Raw genomic sequence first — 23,247 nt, forward strand, 5'->3', positions numbered from 1 at the left:
GTTGTTTCCAGGAATCCTGGGCATGGAATTCATTTGCCCGTGTCACACGTGCCAGCAGGTTGCCACGCGGTGCTATGCCGATACGCACAACCTTTTCCAATGGGGTTATGCGCCATTTTTTCCACTTCAAAACTAACTTAGTGAATTGTTCTTAATTTTAAACAGAATACAGTCTGTTTTCATCTGTTATGCCATTATACGTAAAAAATAACCGTTCCCAAATTCACATTGTTTTTAAATACTATGCAAATATAATTCCGTCTTATACTTTTTTTTATTTTATTGAGTCTCTCGCTTCACGAAGGCCGGTTCCAGAACATTTTTTCACACCAGTGAATTATCATCTTTTTCCCTCGTACATTTTCATCCGTGTAAGTTTTCACTACCAAGTGTGAAACGCACACTATTCAAAAACAAATGCAATCTCTTACGTTGAGGTCCTAAGTGCCAGATTAGGATGAGATTTTCGAAGCAGTAAACGTTTTTCTCATGGCTCTGTATGTGAAAGAAAATGCGACAATCCTGAACGATTTGAGAAACAGGCAGTACCTATCTTCATCGTACAAAAGCAACACCGGAAAATCCTCATTACCACCACCGAAACTGCCGCATAACAACATTCACTGAGTACTTCAATACTGATAATTGAAACCAAGAGGTGTATTGTAATCCAACGTCGTTTACTCAAAACTTGCTACTAGTTTCGACACCAGAAAAGCATCACCTTCAGGATCAAAGTGTAATCTGCCATTAATGGACAAATCACAATCACTAAGACCGACGGAGTCATCAAATGGAAACAGTACAACTTATTAAGCATGTTACGCCAGCATGTGCAGCCCAAAAAGTAGAGTGCAGCGTCTGACCGTTGGCGGGTTTGTGATGGCTACGTAACGGAATCCAATTGACTTTGGCCCTACTGTACTCGACTTTTTTTGGCTGGACATGCTGTTGTAATATGATTGATAATTAGTAGTGTTTCCTTTTGAAGATTCCGTCGGTCTTTGTCACTGTGGTTCGTATGTTGATGGCAGATTACGCTTGGGGTCTGAAGATGACGCTTTGTATCGTCAAAACTGCTAGCATGTTTTGAATAAACGACACTGGATTACAATACTACTGTTGGTTTCAATTGTCATTCATCAAGTACTTCATGTTGGGCGCCGTGCCACTCTCTTCGAGGGATTACCAGAGATATTCACCGAGAGCGTACTTTCAGGTGCAGCAATGGTTACCTGGTCAAACCATACTATGATCAACAAAAAGATCCTAACGAGTGGGGGTAGGAAACAACAAGGAGTGGTCTCGTGCAAGTGCCAACGACTTTGAACCCTACACCGTACTCGATTTTCCGGTCATTTCTTGTAAATGAAAAAAAAGAGGCTACTGACGCAACTGTGGATACATCAAGGCCGGCTTTCATTACTCCCCGATATGCGAAGGTATGCATGAAACGTCGAACCCTCGAAGGCAGCACTGTCAAAGACGAAGAAAAGACGAAAGAAAGAGACAGATAACAGACTGAAGAAAGACACATGATGCGGAAGGTGTGTCTTATCTCCCAACATATAGTGTAACTATTCACCTCTCCTTTAGATATGATCACAAGTTAATGTTAGCACCCTTTTCGTTTTTCAGATGGAGGAGCCCAGAAGCTGTGATAGAACAACTCAAACCTGTGCCACGACCCACCGCATTTAAAGAACTTCAGCAATGGAACATGTAATTTTTGCACATATAATAATGTAATATATAATAATATGTAATCTATATAAATAAAAATGTTCAGTATCTTATATCTCCGAAAGTTCTTCACCGCTTGCTTTGAAATTTTGGCAAAATATTGCATTCGAATATGCGCATGCTTTTGTATACCTATTTTTTAACATATACAGGGTGAGTCACCTAACGTTACCGCTGAATATATTTCGTAAATCACATCAAATACTGACGAATCGATTCCACAGACCGAACGTGAGGAGAGGGGCTAGTGTAATTGGTTAATACAAACCATAGAAAAATGCACGGAAGCATGTTTTTTAACACAAACCTACGTTTTTTAAATGGAACGCCGTTAGTTTTGTTAGCACATCTGAACATATAAACAAATACGTAATCAGTGCCGTTTGTTGCATTGTAAAATATTAATTACATCCGGGGATATTGTAACTTAAAGTTGACGCTTGGGTACCACTCCTCCGCTGTTCGATCGTGTGTATCGGAGAGCACCGAATTACGTAGGGATCTAGAGGGAACGTTGAAGGACCTTAGGTACAGAAGAGACTGGAACAGCACATTACGTCCACATGCTAACACCTTTTTATTGGTCTTTTTCACTGACGCACATGTACATTACCATGAGGGGTGAGGTACACGTACACACGTGCTTTCCGTTTTCAATTACGGAGTGGAATAGAGTGTGTCCCGACATGTCAGGCCAATAGATCTTCAATGTGGTGGCCATCATTTGCTGCACACAATTGCAATCTCTGGAGTAATGAATGTCGTACACGCCGCAGTACATGTGGTGTAATGTCGCCGCAGGCTGCCACAATACGTTGTTTCATATCCTCTGGGGTTGTAGGCACATCGCGGTACACATTCTCCTTTAGCGTACCCCACAGAAAGAACTCCAGAGGTGTAAGATCAGGAGAACGGGCTGGCCAATTTATGCGTCCTCCACGTCCTATGAAACGCCCGTCGAACGTGTACCTCACCCCTCATGGTAATGTACATGTGCGTCAGTGAAAAAGACTAATAAAAAGGTGTTAGCATGTGGACGTAATGTGCTGTTCCAGTCTCTTCTGTACCTAAGGTCCATCACCGTTCCCTTTGGATCCCTACGTAATTCGGTGCTCTCCGATACACACGATCGAACAGCTGAGGAGTGGTACTCAAGCGTCAACTTTAAGTTACAATATCTCCGGATGTAATTAACATTTTACAATGCAACAAACGGCACTGATTACGTATTTGTTTATATATTCAGATGTGCTAACAAAACTAACGGGGACCATTTAAAAAAATGTAGGTTTGTGTTAAAAAACATACTTCCGTGCATTTTTTTTATGGTTTGTATTAACCAATTACATTAGCCCCTCTCCTCACGGTCGGTCTATGGAATCGACTTGTCAGTATTTGATGTGGTTTACGAAATATATCCAGCGGTAATGTTAGGTGACTCATCCTGCATAATATATAAATAAATATGTGTTAAGTGAAGGGGAAGCGTTGTTACCAAAAATTTTGAAAAGATTTTGACCGAATTATTTTAAATTTGTCACAATGCACCAATGAACAATTGGACGGCAGTGGTATATATGGTGAAACGTTGTCAGCAAACAAGAAAGTTATATTTATGAATTACAGGCTTATGATTAGAATACCATTATTGAATCCGAATATGCAATACCATCTAACAAGCCTCAAGGCCAGGGAGAGGGGAAGGAGGAAATGGAAACAGAAAGCACAGAGGAGAAGATGTACAGAGAGGAAGCAGGAGAACATGGTGAGAAAGAGGGAGGAGAAGGTGACCAGAGAAAGGAAGCAGGATGTGGTCGACAGAGAGACGGGTGGGAGGAGATCGAGTGAAAGAGAAGAAGATTGACGAAGGGAGGGGGGGGGGGGAAGATGGAAAAGAGACAGGGAGGAGGAGGTGGACAAAGATAGGGGAGAGAAGATGAGTAAGACGTATATCCTATTCCCATACGTATTAGAAACGTATGCTTTCTCTTTTCTTTCTTTTCCGTTTAAGTAGATTGAGCCGCGCGGCCACTTGTTGCCGGGCGCAGCTAGTGTAACTATGTTACAAGATTTTTTATTGGAATTTTAACTTTTTTGTAATCGTATTTCCGCAATTTCGGACTTAATTAAATAACCTGAATAGTCCGTAATTTCTGAAAAAATTATCTATACTTTTACATATACGGTCCAAGTAGGGTATGTACAGAGAATTGGGAGGAATTCACTCACAGCCCTTAATAATAAATTCGTGGAAAAAGTGGATTTTTGAGGAGACGGCGGAAATACACCAATTTTCAACTATCTCTTGAGCTCCAACTTAATAGCGAAATTTGTATGAAATTTTATGTACTTTCAACCCAAATAGGGAGGCTATTTACGAAAAGCTATTAGTTTCCGACTTGAAAACAAAAAACTGTCAAAAAATGAGATGTACTATTTTTTTCATTTTGTCAACGTTGCGTCACGAAATTTCGTTGGCAAACCTCAGCTTCGGAATCAACAGCCCATCAAACATGTACAGTGGAATAAATCAGAACAACCATACAGCTTTCGCGGTGAAAACATAATTTGACTGGAGTATCAAGTTTTGTTGGTGGAAGATCGTGGAATGCAGAGCCAGGCTGAGACGGCAGAAAGCCACTGTTCTATCTCAAAGCAGGAAATCCAGAGCGGAAATCGAATGTGCTCTGCTCCCCACCTCGTGGCCAGCAATTAACCCATGTCCCCTTTCTGATGCCACCTATTAGCCGCATACAGATGCGCATGTAGGTAGCAGGCACGTAGACCACAGTGAGAATTCACGTTGTCGATGTGTTCGAAAGACGCGATTGAAATATTCGAAACAAAATTTTGACCAGATCACTGAAATATGCGCAAGCTAGCTAGCTGCCCTGCACACTATGCAAAGAGAATTTTAGGAGAAATGGGTTAAATGTAATGTATGTAAGGACTGAACCTACTAACTTCGTGCAGTCGTGGAGGATTTACTTTAATATTTTTATGATCATTGTAAATTTAAGACATGATAAAATTTCTCCCGAACAGTGAACTATAATATTATCATCGCCTGTTACACATTTGTGTTTGGGTTCCATCGCATTAAAATTATGTTTTATTTGCTATATTCGTGAGTTTGTTGCGAGCCATATTACAGAAAAACAGGAAAATATCAGTATGAGACTGGTGGTAACAGATGTGGCACAAATCGTTCGCGTCTTAATCCTTTTGTTTCTAAATAAAGAAAAATGCTATCATATTAAAAGGGTCTGTCACATTATAACTCCTTCTTACCGCCAATTTTTGCCTGTTTTTCGAGCAATTTGACTACACTATCTGTCCCCTCCTCCCCCAATATTAAGCATTTTTCCAATTTCACGTTCCTTCGCCTCGACGTAAAACGTTATCCAAGGATTTCAATGCGGCATGATCATTTATCAAGAATTAAAATTCTGTTTTAACTTCTGACAAATCAACAGCACAGCACATACTTCGACATAAGTACTCGTATATAAATACAAACATATTTCCTCATTTGGGTATGTCACGTTTCACTCGTTTACTCAAGTTTTTGAACACTTAAGTACTATCTTCTACAACTATTGACACTGATGTCCCAATTTATGTAGCAATATTATTTCCAAACCTTTAGCCGGCCGGTGTGACCGAGCGGTTCTAGGCGCTACAGTCTGGAACCGCGCCACCGCTACGGTCGCAGGTTCGAATCCTGCCTCGGGCATGGATGTGTGTGATGTCCTTAGGTTAGTTAGGTTTAATTAGTTCTAATTTCTAGGGGACTGATGACCTCAGATGTTAAGTCCCATAGTGCTCAGAGCCATTTGAACCATTTTTGGATCCAAACCTTCTAAAAATATTTCTAAATGCACGGTGCTCAAAAACCGCAAAAAGTCGAAGAAATGACAAAATGAAGATAAAAAACTGACGTTTTTTTACGTTACAAAATGTATCTCTGTTTAAAGCAGATAAATATGTAACTTCATCCTATTATTATTAGTGCTTACGTTATGCCTGAATCAGCTGCATCACAATTTCATGTGTCTAATTTTGAATGTACAGTAGCCTAGTTGTTTCTGCGGCTACTAGATGGCGCTCGTAGCAACACTATGTTTACCTGCCCACACTTTCTAACGTGGGCACCTCAGTCTTGTTGCAACCCTTGTTCACTCAAGTACGAGCAGCCCTTAGCGGCTCGCCATCTTATTTACAACTATTCATGACGTCGCCTTTCCGGCTTAGATTTTTTAAAATGTGATTTGTGAGTACTGCATCTCTTTCCAGTCAGTACAAACTTTAATTTTATTAATGAATTATATACCTAATATGTTTTAGAACAGTTAGTTTAATTCTGAAGACGACGCTCATAGTAGCGTCGAAACCTGGTCAATTTTGACTTAATATTTGTGACCGATGGCTTATTTGCTCTAATATAACAAAGTGAAGACTTTCACGACCGTATGACACTGCTATTGGTAAATCTTTCAGGGTATAACGTCGTGGTCAACGAAACTCTTCTGTTCCGAACGTTTCGTCCAGAACTGCGCTGACATCTTCAGAGGCGTTGCTCCAGCCTTGAGTCTTGGCCGACTGGTCAGTCTGAAAATGTCCAGCGCAGTTCTGGACGAAACGTTAGGAAAAGAAGAGTTTCTTGTACCACGATCTCATATCCCGAAAAGTTACCAGCAGCAAAATCTAAGAAACTCCTAGTAAATATTCGCTCAGAGACATAAGAAGTGCTGAAAAATTCCCAGATGCGACCGCCGTCGTACCTACAACCTGGATGCTGGAGGAACGCGCCGATGTTAACGCCTTCCCGGAGGTATGCTTAGAAATATTTTGCGATAGTTGAAAGCAAGCGTAGAAACCGAGCGTTACAGAGAAGCGGCAGTCTTCCTCAACTCAGGCATAGCCAGCCCCTTAAAGGGCAGCGTACAGCTGCATAGATACGTTTTTGAGCAACTTCTCCTGACACGCTTCAGTAAACGCACAGGAGGCTTGTTCTGCTTCGTAATTACTCATTACTACGTGCATAAGACTTTAGCAACGCACTTGCTTCAAGTTACTGAAATACCGATACTGCTGATATAATATTTCAAATGAACAGATTGAGGGCAAAAAAATTCCGACATAAACTGTAGCTAATAGCGCAGTACCAGACGCCTCTATCTGCATAACAAGTTCCTCGCTTTCGTGTCATATCATGTACCAGAAAGCCCTTCGGAAGCAGCGCACAGTTGGTTCAGAACATATAGGCATATTTCTTTTTTATACTATTGCAGATCAATGTTACTTCCATAAAATTTCTTCTTCCTTGGTAAGAGAGGCTTCTGATATTATGTGGGTGATTGGCATGCACAAAATGCCAGCAAACAGTTTGTTTCCCTAACAAACATTTTGTTTGTGATTGCTTGTCTTTGCGTCGTAAGTTAAAAAAATCGGTGCGTGTGGCGACTGGTTTGGTGGGCTTTCAGCGGATGTGAGACTGGTTTTGATTTTCGAGGTAATCTGAACATATATTTAAATATTTACTAGGTATTTAAAGCATGTAGTCAGAGCAACTGAATCAGAACGCGTAAAGGATTTACGTATGAAGTGGACCGGAGACGAGAACACAGACGCTTCACCTATTGAAACTCCTGTATGAACAACGCCTCAAGGGGTCACCTAACATGGAAATCTACAACTGGTATTTTAATCAATTTTGTAAAGAACATTCAAGTACTCAGTGTGTTAACATTATTAACGTACTGTAAAGGCCTGTTTATAATTTTGGAATCCACAGTGAAACATATTATAATTTAGAAAGAGAAAGTGATATTTTTAATTCTGCGTAAGTATTATAAATATACAGTTTCATTCTTGCAAAGAGGAAAACAGCTATCAGCCTGTATTGTTAACGCCATTTATTTACTCAGATAGAGCCGTTACCGGTTTAGAATTGACAGGCTCATCTTCACACAGCTGTTCGCTTCTACATACATATTTGTTGAAGTTTTCATGAAGTTTTGGCTCTTTTTTGCTCCTTGTGGTGAAAGATTCTCGAGACGGTGACACCCTACATTAACAAACCATGTTAGAAATAACCTATCACCAATAACGATCGAACACAATATAAACAAATCTTACAGGTTGACTTGGTGTACCTATACAGTATTTCAGTTACGTTAAAAATTTTGCGGCTCTTTTTTTTTTTTTTTTTTTTTTTTTTTTTTTTTTTTTTTTTTTTTGCAATATTGTTTCCTATGTTCATGAAGGGTGTATGAAGCACTTTCTCGATTTATATTCAGTATATATCCACATGGCATAAAGTAACTCACGCATAAACACACACGCCAAACGCACAAAAAAACAATATCTATATTGATATTCAACAGTCAAATCCATTTACGTGTTAATGTCTGAGAGAGAGTTTCTTTGGAACTGTTGTATTTGTGATATCACTATCTTTGCATACATTTCCTTATGTGGCAAAAACTTTTATGTATGTTGTGTGTGTGTGTGAGTGTGTGTTTGTGTGTTAAAATGGTTCAAATGGCTCTGAGCACTATGGGACTTAACATCTGTGGTCATCAGTCCCCTAGAACTTAGAACTACTTAAACCTAACTAACCTAAGGACATCATACACATTCATGCCCGAGGCAGGATTCGAACCAGCGACCGTAGCAGTCGCGCGGTTCCGGACTGAGCGCCTAGAACCGCATGACCACTGCGGCCGGCGTGTGTGTGTGTGTGTGTGTGTGTGTGTGTGTGTGTGTGTGTGTGTGTGTGTGTGTGTGTGTGTGTGTGTGTATGTGTGGTGCTTTGCGCCATTTGGTATATGAAGTAAATGCTTGATGCACTCTACAGTATTTCGTGAGCAATAGCAAACAACATTGCAGCAAAATGATGCAGATTTTTCAGCGTTAAGTAAAATATAATAACTCAAACAAGATTTGTTTACATTGTCTCCGACCGTTATTAGTGATAGTTACGTTTCAGTAAGTCGTTTCTAACATAATGTTTTATTGCAGGGCACTGCCATCCCAAGAATCTTTAACCATAAGGGAAATGAACAGCCAAAAACTCGCATAAACTTCAACAAATGTGTATATAGACTTGAACAGTCCTCTCAATATAAACCTCTCAATTTGAAGCCGGTACCGGCGCTTTTAGTGTAAATAAATAGTATTATCAATAGTGGCTGGTTTTTGTTTTCCTCTTTGCAAGATTCAGTCTGTATTTTGTATACAGCCACGCTCTCAGAATGTGAGATTTCGACAAAATAATACTATAAATACTGCCAATATAAAAATTACTTGTCAATTTCGCAATTACCGAGAAGTTCCTCTTTAGCTTTATGATTCTAAACGAGAATAATGCTTCTGATACTAGTAGCACGTAAATAGAGATGCCTCGACGGAATTCCAGAAATACGTAACAACGCAGAAAATTCTTCCTGAACCATGGTCTAAAACTCTCGTCTTCGATGATGAATTCCAGCGAACGCAATTCGGAACCGTTACAAAACTCAGAAATTAAATCTTTTTTAAAAATATACTAAATGGAGCTGGAACTGGAACCCTGAAATCAAGATACATCACACCAGTGATCAGTAATGCATAAAGACAATCAAAAGTACCTAATTTTAGATGAATTTGGTACGTGAATAAGCTGAAAGAACCAGAGGTTTTTAAGAGTTTCAGAGCAGGAACTAGACAACGCTTGACGGAACAGAGGAAAGAAATGCAATAGAAGACGAATGGGTAACTTTGGGAGACAAAATAGTTACTGAATCAGACAATCAAACAGGCAGTAGAAATGCTTGCACAATGCAGAAAAAATTGAATTCGACTAGCTCACTCATTTGTTACATAGTTTAATTCTTAATTTCTTTGCGTGTTTTTGGTTCTTGCATTGTTTAATTCATAAATTTCGGGCGTATTATAGTATTTGAGAGTGTAGCATCGCGTTTTAGTACCTGAATAGTGTAATTTCGCTTAGTCTCCTTCCGCCGCCGAGCAGTGTCAGCAGTGCGCAAGTAGCAGCATTACTGCATTTACTAGGCAATCTTGTATTTTAATAACCGTTTAAATTTTGTCGATTTGTTTGCGCTCTCTGTAGATTAGTTCAGACGTTCTTTGCAAAACAGTTTTTAGCATGGATAGGGACTGCAACTGCTGTGTTCGGATGCAGGCTGAGTTGGCATCCCTTCGCTCCCAGCTTCAGGCAGTGTTGGCTTCGGTCACACAGCTTGAGGCTGTTGCCAATGGGCATCACTGTGGGGGTCCGGATGGGGGTTTGTCGGGGACGGCCAGCTCGTCCCACGCATCCCCTGATCGGACTAAGACTGTGGTTGCCCGGGATACTGCCCGCATTGAGGCTGATCCCTCACCTGTGGTAGAGTGGGAGGTCGTTTCAAGGTGTGGCAGGGGGCGAAAGACATTCCGGAGGGCTGAACGGAAAGCCTCTCCAGTTTGTCTGACGAACCGGTTTCAGGCTCTGTCTCAGGCTGATACTGATCTTCGGCCTGACATGGCAGCTTGTCCTGTTCCAGAGGTTGCCCCTCAGTCTGCAAGATCCGGGCAGCCGCAGAGGGTGGGCTTACTGGTAGTTGGGAGCTCCAACGTCAGGCGCGTAATGGGGCCCCTTAGGGAAATGGCAGCAAGAGAGGGGAAGAAAACCAATGTGCACTCCGTGTGCATACCGGGGGGAGTCATTCCAGATGTGGAAAGGGTCCTTCCGGATGCCATGAAGGGTACAGGGTGCACCCATCTGCAGGTGGTCGCTCATGTCGGCACCAATGATGTGTGTCGCTATGGATCGGAGGAAATCCTCTCTGGCTTCCGGCGGCTATCTGATTTGGTGAAGACTGCCAGTCTCGCTAGCGGGATGAAAGCAGAGCTCACCATCTGCAGCATCGTCGACAGGACTGACTGCGGACCTTTGGTACAGAGCCGAGTGGAGGGTCTGAATCAGAGGCTGAGACGGTTCTGTGACCGTGTGGGCTGCAGATTCCTCGACTTGCGCCATAGGGTGGTGGGGTTTCGGGTTCCGCTGGATAGGTCAGGAGTCCACTACACGCAACAAGCGGCTACACGGGTAGCAGGGGTTGTGTGGCGTGGGCTGGGCGGTTTTTTAGGTTAGATGGCCTTGGGCAAGTACAGAAAGGGCAACAGCCTCAACGGGTGCGGGGCAAAGTCAGGACATGCGGGGACCAAGCAGCAATCGGTATTGTAATTGTCAACTGTCGAAGCTGCGTTGGTAAAGTACCGGAACTTCAAGCGCTGATAGAAAGCACCGAAGCTGAAATCGTTATAGGTACAGAAAGCTGGCTTAAGCCAGAGATAAATTCTGCCGAAATTTTTACAAAGGTACAGACGGTGTTTAGAAAGGATAGATTGCATGCAACCGGTGGTGGAGTGTTCATCGCTGTTAGTAGTAGTTTATCCTGTAGTGAAGTAGAAGTGGATAGTTCCTGTGAATTATTATGGGTGGAGGTTACACTAAACAACCGAACTAGGTTAATAATTGGCTCCTTTTACCGACCTCCCGACTCAGCAGCATTAGTGGCAGAACAACTGAGAGAAAATTTGGAATACATTGCACATAAATTTTCTCAGCATGTTATAGTCTTAGGTGGAGATTTCAATTTACCAGATATAGACTGGGACACTCAGATGTTTAGGACGGGTGGTAGGGACAGAGCATCGAGTGACATTATACTGAGTGCACTATCCGAAAATTACCTCGAGCAATTAAACAGAGAACCGACTCGTGGAGATAACATATTGGACCTACTGATAACAAACAGACCCGAACTTTTCGACTCTGTATGTACAGAACAGGGAATCAGTGATCATAAGGCCGTTGCAGCATCCCTGAATATGGAAGTTAATAGGAATATAAAAAAAGGGAGGAAGGTTTATCTGTTTAGCAAGAGTAATAGAAGGCAGATTTCAGACTACCTAACAGATCAAAACGAAAATTTCTGTTCCGACACTGACAATGTTGAGTGTTTATGGAAAAAGTTCAAGGCAATCGTAAAATACGTTTTAGACAGGTACGTGCCGAGTAAAACTGTGAGGGACGGGGAAAACCCACCGTGGTACAACAACAAAGTTAGGAAACTACTGCGAAAGCAAAGAGAGCTCCACTCCAAGTTTAAACGCAGCCAAAACCTCTCAGACAAACAGAAGCTAAACGATGTCAAAGTTAGCGTAAGGAGGGCTATGCGTGAAGCGTTCATTGAATTCGAAAGTAAAATTCTATGTACCGACTTGACAGAAAATCCTAGGAAGTTCTGGTCTTACGTTAAATCAGTAAATGGCTCGAAACAGCATATCCAGACACTACGGGATGATGATGGCATTGAAACAGAGGATGACACGCGTAAAGCTGAAATACTAAACACCTTTTTCCAAAGCTGTTTCACAGAGGAAGACCGCACTGCAGTTCCTTCTCTAAATCCTCGCACAAACGAAAAAATGGCTAACATCGAAATAAGTGTCCAAGGAATAGAAAAGCAACTGGAATCACTCAATAGAGGAAAGTCCACTGGACCTGACGGGATACCAATTCGATTCTACACAGAGTACGCGAAAGAACTTGCCCCCCTTCTAACAGCCGTGTACCGCAAGTCTCTAGAGGAACGGAGGGTTCCAAATGATTGGAAAAGAGCACAGATAGTCCCAGTCTTCAAGAAGGGTCGTCGAGCAGATGCGCAAAACTATAGACCTATATCTCTTACGTCGATCTCTTGTAGAATTTTAGAACATGTTTTTTGCTCGCGTATCATGTCATTTCTGGAAACCCAGAATCTACTATGTAGGAATCAACATGGATTCCGGAAACAGCGATCGTGTGGGACCCAACTTGCCTTATTTGTTCATGAGACCCAGAAAATATTAGATACAGGCTCCCAGGTAGATGCTATTTTTCTTGACTTCCGGAAGGCGTTCGATACAGTTCCGCACTGTCGCCTGATAAACAAAGTAAGAGCCTACGGAATATCAGACCAGCTGTGTGGCTGGATTGAAGAGTTTTTAGCAAACAGAACACAGCATGTTCTTATCAACGGAGAGACGTCTACAGACGTTAAAGTAACCTCTGGCGTGCCACAGGGGAGTGTTATGGGACCATTGCTTTTCACAATATATATAAATGACTTAGTAGATAGTGTCGGAAGTTCCATGCGGCTTTTCGCGGATGATGCTGTAGTATACAGAGAAGTTGCTGCATTAGAAAATTGTAGCGAAATACAGGAAGATCTGCAGCGGATAGGCACTTGGTGCAGGGAGTGGCAACTGACCCTTAACATAGACAAATGTAATGTATTGCGAATACATAGAAAGAAGGATCCTTTATTGTATGATTATATGATAGCGGAACAAACACTGGTAACAGTTACTTCTGTAAAATATCTGGGAGTATGCGTACGGAACGATTTGAAGTGGAATGATCATATAAAATTAATTGTTGGTAAGGCGGGTACCAGGTTGAGATTCATTGGGAGAGTGCTTAGAAAATGTAGTCCATCAACAAAGGAGGTGGCTTACAAAACACTCGTTCGACCTATACTTGAGTATTGCTCATCAGTGTGGGATCCGTACCAGGTCGGGTTGACGGAGGAGATAGAGAAGATCCAAAGAAGAGCGGCGCGTTTCGTCACCGGGTTATTTGGTAACCGTGATAGCGTTACGGAGATGTTTAATAAACTCAAGTGGCAGACTCTGCAAGAGAGGCGCTCTGCATCGCGGTGTAGCTTGCTCGCCAGGTTTCGAGAGGGTGCGTTTCTGGATGAGGTATCGAATATATTGCTTCCCCCTACTTATACTTCCCGAGGAGATCACGAATGTAAAATTAGAGAGATTAGAGCGCGCACGGAGGCTTTCAGGCAGTCGTTCTTCCCGCGAACCATACGCGACTGGAACAGGAAAGGGAGGTAATGACAGTGGCACGTAAAGTGCCCTCCGCCACACACCGTTGGGTGGCTTGCGGAGTATCAATGTAGATGTAGATGTAGATGTAGATGAAAAAAGGAGGAAATATAAAAATGCAGCATATCAAGTCTTAAAAATGACTGACAGGAGGTCTCAAATGGCCATTCCCGAATATCTAGAGAACAAATTCATGGGCGTAGAAGGAGGCATTACCACGGTAATGATCGGTGCCGCCAATAGGACAATAAGAAGATACCCTTGCAAAAAACAAGCAGCTGAATGAATGTCGAGAGCTCAGATGGCATGCCAATAATAAGCTAAGAAGGAAAGCATTCGGTCGAAAGAATTTATAGAAGATCTACGCAAGGTAAATGAACTTGGAAAGTGCAGTAAAAAAGACCACATCGAAGATATGATACTGCAAGAAGAATTTCTCAAGTTTTTGAATTCAGAGCGCGATAACTTCTCATTCTATGTAAATGTAAAATGGCTGACCCTTGCTAAAATCTTCGAAGGGAAGTCAGAGCGCATCCCGGAGTTTGAAGTTAGTAAGCTGCCTACCGACTTTGCGTTCAAGGTCGATATAACCAGCCACCTAAGACGTTAATGCTCGATTACAAGGAAAAGCTCAACTGATCCATTACAGGAATGATTTCATTGCCGCATTCGAAATGACACTCGGACTTAAGGAACAACAGCTAGGAACAAAAACCATATCTCATTTTCCTACACTGTCAAAGCAATCTGACATCACACAGACTGCAGCCAATAAATACTCTTCTTTTACATCTGAATTGAAAATCCAATTCAAAACCAATTTCAAGATTTTAAGAAACGTTCGTCTGCTTTTTTCTGCATTTGCTAAGCCGTTCTCAGTAGACACGAGTTTACAAGCGGGAGATTTGCAAATAGAATGTTGAGAAATGCAATGTGACAACAGGTAAGGAAGAAAGTTATTCAGGTTTCTTTGGAAGAGTCCTATACAACATATGGACAAGAAGAAATATATTGTGTTTTACAAACGTGCTTTATTAGCGATTTCAATATTTCGAAACACTTATGTGTGTGAACAGCTTTCTAGCCGGATGAACAATGAGAACACTAATTACAGAAGTTCATCTGGAAAACTCCATGCGTGTAGCAACAATTTCAGTCGACAATATTAACGAGTCAATTCCGTCAAATAAAGTCAGACGCCCCACTAACATTGTGTTTCATTAGATTATCTAATAAATATGTTTTTCTTGGATTATTTTCATTTTCTTCGAAAAATAAATTAATATTTCCTTGCTGTTTTGATTAACAAACTAAAAATTGGTTATGCGGCCCGTGGACAAATCCCCTTTCCAAAATTTGGCCCGCCTGCCGGAGTGGTAGGCCACACCTGGTGAAAAGTGAATTAACAATCTTGCAAGCGACCCACATCGATAATGGCTGAAAGGTTATAGGCTGAAATATCGGAACAAGAATTAATCATGCCCGTTCGCACGCCGAAAAATGACGGAATATTCGATCTGCCAAAAAAGGTGCAAGAAACCGAGGTTCTTGAAACCGACATGAAAGAACTTTATGCGACGATCCCATATTTGTGTGGAAGCTGTGAGAGTACACGTTGAACAACTGTTGTAAATTTAACAGCTTGTACGGGTAAATAAATACATTCCAAAAAAATGTCTACTTAAAATTTTGTCATCGCTAGCTGCCGTAAACTAAATTTGGAATTTTCTCATTTCCGCATGAAACTTTCGACTTAGTCCTTTCCGTACCAGGTCCCCTTATTTTAAATTAATACATCTGCTGTTCTCAATTAGTCCTGGGAGTTTATATCATAGTCACAGAAACACCTTGTATAACAAGCCAGAACGACACACACAACGTTCTGGCCAATGACTGTAACCTCAGATTGACACACGGAGTCATGGCAACCATCGACAGGCTAGACAGTATACAGATACGCAGCAGCTAATATACAAGAGTCGGCAGCGCGCTTATCTTATTGTAAGAGTATCGGGAAAACATCTATTTGGGTTGGAATCGAGTCCTTCTTTTACAACGTAAGTAATATCCGGGTTCCATTGGCTTCATTGGGGTCAAGTTAGATTCTGTGCACACTGCGTGCGTATACAAGGTGGCTTGTGAGCGTGGAGAAGTACATATCACAGAAACCGACAGAACAATAGCACCGCGCATGAACATTGTATTCGGCTTGGATAGAACAAGAAACGGGAGGTGGTCGAGTACTATAGAGATTGTAACAACAAGAGATTTACGTATTTGCTAAATTTCCTAGGAGGATGAAGCGCTAAATCAGCGAATATCGAGGCCACTGAAATATTAAAACACATTAACAGTACGAACAGAGGAGATGGCTACACGCTTGTACCACCCTGCCACCCATCAGAGCCCGACAGGTCGCAATAACAACGTGGGACGCGAGTGTTATCAGCCATTGGGCGTCCGATGCATGGCATAAGTAAAATAGCGATCACTATTACCTGTATCGGATACGCCGAAGACTGTCAAACAACGGCCATACTGTATGAGGCAGCAGTCAACAGCAGGTTTCCACTCGTTCCAGCATAGGATACCAGCAATTCTAAAGTTTTATTTATTTCTTTCTTTTTTTAATCGTGACTTGATGTCAGGCTCAGTAGATGGATTATAGCGAAGTATATATAAGTGCACCGTCGCGAACACAGCACATTCACCTCGTCTTCCGCTTCCGTGTACGAAACCCACTTGGATCTGGTGAGAAACTATTACTTTCTTCTCTCCCTTCTCCAATAACGAACACGCTCGGGCTTCCTACACTTCAATCAAACTTGAAAGCAATCAGCCTTCGTACTCTAGCGCACTTGTACTCCCTAATACATACACCTACATAATCTTCACGTCGTGTCTAAACGCAACAGCCGGCCGCGGTGGCCGTGCGGTTCTCGGCACTGCAGTCCGGAACCGCGGGACTGCTACGGTCACAGGTTCGAATCCTGCCTCGGTCATGGATGTGTGTGATGTCCTTAGGTTAATTAGGTTTAAGTAGTTCTAAGTTCTATGGGACTGATGACCTAAGATGTTAAGTCCCATAGTGCTCACAGCCATTTGAAACATAAACGCAACATTCGTCACCTCCTGCTCGTCCTCGCTGGCGATCAGTATGCCCAAAGATCTTCCCAACTTTCCCTCTCCATATCTGGACCCCTCTTCATCCTCTCCCCCATTTCCCTCTCTCACTGTCCACCGAGTGGTTCGGGATCCTAGTACCCAAATCCTACACCACTGGACATTAAAATTGCTCCTCCAAGAAGAAATGCAGATGATAAACGGGTATTCATTGGACAAATATACACTCCTAGAAAATGAAATAAGAACACCGTGAATTCATTGTCCCAGGAAGGGGAAACTTTATTGACACATTCCTGGGGTCAGATACATCACATGATCACACTGACAGAACCACAGGCACATAGACACAGGCAACAGAGCATGCACAATGTCGGCACTAGTACAGTGTATATCCACCTTTCGCAGCAATGCAGGCTGCTATTCTCCCATGGAGACGATCGTAGAGATGCTGGATGTAGTCCTGTGGAACGGCTTGCCATGCCATTTCCACCTGGCGCCTCAGTTGGACCAGCGTTCGTGCTGGACGTGCAGACCGCGTGAGACGACGCTTCATCCAGTCCCAAACATGCTCACTGGGGGACAGATCCGGAGATCTTGCTGGCCAGGGTAGTTGACGTACACCTTCTAGAGCACGTTGGGTGGCACGGGATACATGCGGACGTGCATTGTCCTGTTGGAACAGCAAGGGAACTTGCCGGTCTAGGAATGGTAGAACGATGGGTTCGATGACGGTTTGGATGTACCGTGCACTATTCAGTGTCCCCTCGACGATCACCAGTGGTGTACGGCCAGTGTAGGAGATCGCTCCCCACACCATGATGCCGGGTGTTGGCCCTGTGTGCCTCGGTCGTATGCAGTCCTGATTGTGGCGCTCACCTGCACGGCGCCAAACACGCATACGACCATCATTGGCACCAAGGCAGAAGCGATCTCATCGCTGAAGACGACACGTCTCCATTCGTCCCTCCATTCACGCCTGTCGCGACACCACTGGAGGCGGGCTGCACGATGTTGGGGCGTGAGCGGAAGACGGCCTAACGGTGTGCGGGACCGTAGCCCAGCTTCATGGAGACGGTTGCGAATGGTCCTCGCCGATACCCCAGGAGCAACAGTGTCCCTAATTTGCTGGGAAGTGGCGGTGCGGTCCCCTACGGCACTGCGTAGGATCCTACGGTCATGGCGTGCATCCGTGCGTCGCTGCGGTCCGGTCCCAGGTCGACGGGCACGTGCACCTTCCGCCAACCACTGGCGACAACATCGATGTACTGTGGAGACCTCACGCCCCACGTGTTGAGCAATTCGGCGGTACGTCCACCCGGCCTCCCGCATGCCCACTATACGCCCTCGCTCCAAGTCCGTCAACTGCACATACGGTTCACGTCCACGCTGTCGCGGCATGCTACCAGTGTTAAAGACTGCGATGGAGCTCCGTATGCCACGGCAAACTGGCTGACACTGACGGCGGCGGTGCACAAATGCTGCGCAGCTAGCGCCATTCGACGGCCAACACCGCGGTTCCTGGTGTGTCCGCTGTGCCGTGCGTGTGATCATTGCTTGTACAGCCCTCTCGCAGTGTCCGGAGCAAGTATGATGGGTCTGACACACCGGTGTCAATGTGTTCCTTTTTCCATTTCCAGGAGTGTATTATACTAGAACTGACATGTGATTACATTTTCACGCAATTTAGGTGCATAGATTCTGAGAAATCAGTACCCAGCACAACCACCTCTGGCCGTAATAACGACCTTGATACGCCTGGGCATTAAGTCAAACAGAGCTTGGATGGCGTGTACAGGTACAGCTGCCCATGCAGCTTCAACACGATGCCACAGTTCATCAAGAGTAGTGACTGGCGTATTGTGACGAGACAGTTGCTCGGCCACCATTGACCAGACGTTTCCAATTGGTGAGAGATCTGGAGAATGTGCTGGCCAGGACAGCAGCCGAACATTTTCTGTATCCAGAAAGGCTCGTACAGGACCTGCAACACGCGGTCGTGCATTATCCTGCTGAAATGTAGGGTTTCGCAGGGATCGAATGCAGGGTAAAGCCCCGGGTCGTAAAACATCTGAAATGTAACGTCCACTGTTCAGAGTGCCGTCAATGCGCACAACAGGTGATCGAGACGTGTAACCGATGGCGCCCCATATAATCACGCCGGGTGATACGCCAGTATGGCGATGACGAATACACGCTTCCAACGTGCCTTCGCCACGGTGTTGCCTAACACAGATGCGACCATCATGATGCTGTAAACAGAACCTGAATTCATCCGAAAAAGTGACGTTTTGCAATTCGTGCACCCAGGATCGTCTTTGAGTAACCATCGCAGGCGCTCCTGTCTGTGATGCAGCGTCAAGGGTAATCGCGGCCATGGTCTCCGAGCTGATAGTCCATGCTGCTGCAAACGTCGTCGAACTGTTCGTGCAGATGGTTGTTGTCTTGCAAACGTTCCCATCTGTTGACTCAGGGATCGAGACGTGGCTGCACGATCTGTTACAGCCATGCGGATAAGATGCCTGTCATCTCGACTGCTAGTGATACCAAGTCGTTGGGATCCAGCACGGTGTTCCGTATTACCCTCCTGAGCCCACCGATTCATTATTCTGCTAACAGTCATTGGATCTCGACCAAGGCGAGCAGTAATGTCGCGATACGATAAACCGCAATCGTGATAGGCTACAATTCGACCTTTATCAAAGTCGGAAACGTGATGGTACGCATTTCTCCTCCTTACACGAGGCATCACAACAACGTTTCACCAGGTAACGCCAGTCAACTGCTGTTTGTGTATGAGAAATCGGTTGGAAACTTTCCTCATGTCAGCACGTTGTAGGTGTCGCCACCGGCGCCAACCTTCTGTGAATGCTCTGAAAAGCTAATCATTTGCATATCACAGCATCTTCTTCCTGTTGGTTAAATTTCGCGTCTGTAGCACGTCACCTTCGTGGTGTAGCAATTTTAATGGCCAGTAGTGTACATTCCACATGCTTTCCGAAACAGTCTTCCCATATCGCTCATTTTCAGCAACCCAGTCCTGCAAACTGAAGTTCTCGAGATTTTTTTTTTAAAGGACTCTCGTCGACTTACTGTCTTAAAGAAGGCAGCAATATTTTATTTCAAAACTTCAGTTTTAATTTTTTATAGCCCGTGTGTATATATTTTTACCTTTAATTTTTTATAACCCCTGTGTATACATTTTATTCATCGTCTTGGCTAAAGAACGGCAATATGCCTCTGCCACCTCAGTGTTGCCCTGACAGGCGAGGCAATGAAATAACATTAAACGTAAATAATTACGGCATACCAGTTTCTCTGTTAGCAGATCCAGAAGAAGATCGGTTTTATTCATTTATTTAGAGAAAGTTAATGTTAGAGAGCGTGCTGAAAAGTAATGACTGCGAATTTTTTAGTGTGAAAACTCTTAAAGGTTACTAAATAAAACAAACGTTATCAACAACCTTCATCTTTATTCATCATACCTGCATATTTATAGCTCTCTTCCGCTAAAGGGCTATGGATTGTAACTTGTAACATGGCGGTGTGGAATGTAACTATGTTGGAGCGTGAAAAACAGCGTTCTGTAATTGTGTTTCGAATTCGAAGAGTTCGTCCACCAATGGAGCATCCTCTCTTTCAGCATGACCAAACCAGACCACATACGATCGCTGCAACATCTACAACAATCCGACACCTTGGGTTCACCGTCATCCTCCAAACAGGACCGACTTAGCCCCATCCTACTTTCAACTGTTTACACAACTTAAAGATCACGTTCTAGGACTTTACTTCGATAGTGATGAGGCGGTGCAAGCAGAGGTGAAGTTGCGGCTCCTTCGACAAAGTCAGACATTCTATAGTGTCGGTGTCAACAAACTGGTGTCTCGTTGGGAGAAATGTGTTCGTCGCCGGGGTCATTATTTTGAGAAATAAATATGTAGACATGAAGAATAAAGATTTAGAATGTTAATAATGCTTGCTTGAATTTAAAAAGCTTTAAGAGTTTCCATATAAGAAATTCTGAGCACTACTTTTCAGCACGCCCTCGTATAAGGGACAGTAAAACAAAAATGAAGCAAGTGGGGAAAAAGTAAGGAAACTTTTTATTACTTCAAAAGTAATCGGCATAACTGTTAATATATTTATCCCACTGTGAGACAAGATGGTCAGTCCCTTCTCGGCAAAATATCTGCGGTCTACGGAACCATGGTTATACCCAGCCATGCACCACTTCCGAGGCAAAATCGACGACCACGAATATATCTCTTCACAGTTCCAAAAATATGGACTTCGCTTGGGGAGAGATCAGGACAATATAGAGGATGTGTAAAGACTTCCTAGTGAAATTTCAACAGCATATTCCAAACAACATTGGTGGGATGTGGAGAGCATTTTGCCAAGCTTTTTTCGACTACACTGCAGACGTTTCGCTGAAGAATGACATTCGTTGCTGTCGATTTACTTCAGACGGAGAGGTGCACGCCTACGTACAAGAACGGTTCCGTAGGCAACAGCAAACTGTTTTCCATGAAGATCTGACCGTGTTGTCTCACAGTGGAATAAATGTATTAACAGTTATGGTGATTATATTAGAAATAATACACAGTTTACTTACTTTTTTACCATCTGTTCTGTTTTCATTTGTCTGCCCCTTATATTTCAGACATGACGCAGCTCTACACTCGGAAATTTTTCGTGTTAAAACGCATACCAGCTTGTTTGCACAATCATACCAGCCATACAAACATTCGTTCTTTCTTTCTTTTCCCTTCCGTTTATCCTGTCTAGTACAGGATCCATTTTTTCAGTATCTGACAAATTTTATTTTATTATTTATCTTCGTGGCCAGATGTCCTTCCTAACGCCACGGTCGTGAAAGTAAAGCGTGTGCGCTGTCTATGAATCATATAAACTTTTTCTGTATGCTATGGCATTTTAACTGTTTGTGTATCGTGATCGTGGCGGAATTTGGGGGCCAACCAGCATTTGCCAAAGCAATCGTGAGATACTGCCTAAACACACTCAGGCCGGATGGGTGTAAGAGGTCACCGTCGTTAAAGGTGGTTTTTCGGTCTCGGAGTCTATTTTCTGCTCATGCTCAACATTTTTTTCTGCCAAAATATTATATTTTCATACCAGTCTTTATGAACAAACAGAAATTCATATATTAAAAACTGTATAAATAATTCTTGGCCTGTAAATTGATGAACCTATGCAAGTAAAATGGCGGCCAAAATACCTCTCCTCGACTTGCGAAAGTAAACGGTTCGCACGTTGGAGGCTGAAGTATATGTCAGTAATCAAAAGTAAACATACGTACATCATCAGAATTAAAATTTCTATCGCGTGAACCTCGGGAAAATATTTCCTGTAGTGCATTTCAAAATGGCGATCAGTTGAAAATGTTAAGTACTGAAAATCTACCTATTTTATTGTATTTAAATATAAATAAATAACAAAATTAAGTAAAACGTATACTTTTTTTAGGCTCACACCAAAATTACATGTGTTAAAAGTGTCTATTTTGTTAAATCAAAAACGGTATTCAGTTTTACGAAGTAGTTTTTGTTGAATCATGCGACCAGTTTAAGAAATGTTGTCTCGAGAAATACGCATTTAAAGTTTTGAGTTAGATTTTTGTGTATGTAACTTTATGACTTTTCAACTTACCATTAATTCGTGGTCATACAGTAAAACTTCCTCTTCTTTGAATGCCTCATTTCCCAAAGTGCAGGTCTCTCTGACCGTAATTCCAGCCTTGATGCTGCTCCGGAATGAACGCCAGTCCAAAAGCTCGAGGCGTTTCTCGTCCCTTTTCATACCAAATGAGCAAGCCGTCGTGCCGATAACGACGCTCACGATATTCAATTTACACAGGACGCCCTTAAATGACGCACGTCCGATTGTTAGCGATTTGGAGGACTTTAACATTCCAAAATAAGTGTTTTGGAGCATAAGTCCAAATTAATGAATTTTGCGCTTCATTGTTGTTCCGTGTATAGGTTACGAGCATCTCTCCATGAAATTGTCATCAGTCCGATGTCAGCGATAGTTTCAACAACAGTACTCCTCGGTGATGGCTTATGACCAAAAGTATTCAGTGTCCCGTTCATCTCAGCTTACTTCCATTTACACAAACTTTCAGAGCAGTAATAGTACTGCAGATGACCTCTGCGATGGAAGGAATGCAATCATCTTCTTCTTTAGTAGCAGCTATGTCGCAACGAAAGTGAAAAACATCTCGTAAAGTGCCTGATATACAGAGATTTCCAATGTCTTTGAAGTCAGTGTGAGAAACAAACAGCTGGCCAGTTAACTGCGAGTCGTGATAGTTACGTTGCTTCGCTTCTGAAAGTGTGCTCTCGGTCCACACTGGACGCTCTCGTAATTAATTGCACCGGCCGCTGTGGGCGAGCGGTTCTAGGCGCTTCAATCCGGAACCGCGCT

General features: G+C 43.0%; 1 protein-coding gene across 3 annotated transcripts in view; it reads left to right on the forward strand.

Annotated features, from left to right (window-relative positions):
• LOC126412420 (uncharacterized) overlaps positions 1-23,247 on the forward strand; it is a 379,666-nt gene that overhangs the window by 48,613 nt on the left and 307,806 nt on the right. For all 3 annotated transcript variants that reach the window (XM_050082009.1, XM_050082010.1, XM_050082011.1), the window contains exon 2: positions 1,639-1,722. The gene's annotated coding sequence lies outside the window, so the exon portion shown is untranslated. The remainder of the gene's footprint in view (positions 1-1,638; positions 1,723-23,247) is intronic.

This window comes from Schistocerca serialis, chromosome 7, assembly GCF_023864345.2.
Source record: "Schistocerca serialis cubense isolate TAMUIC-IGC-003099 chromosome 7, iqSchSeri2.2, whole genome shotgun sequence".
In the NCBI taxonomy this organism is placed as follows: domain Eukaryota; kingdom Metazoa; phylum Arthropoda; class Insecta; order Orthoptera; family Acrididae; genus Schistocerca; species Schistocerca serialis.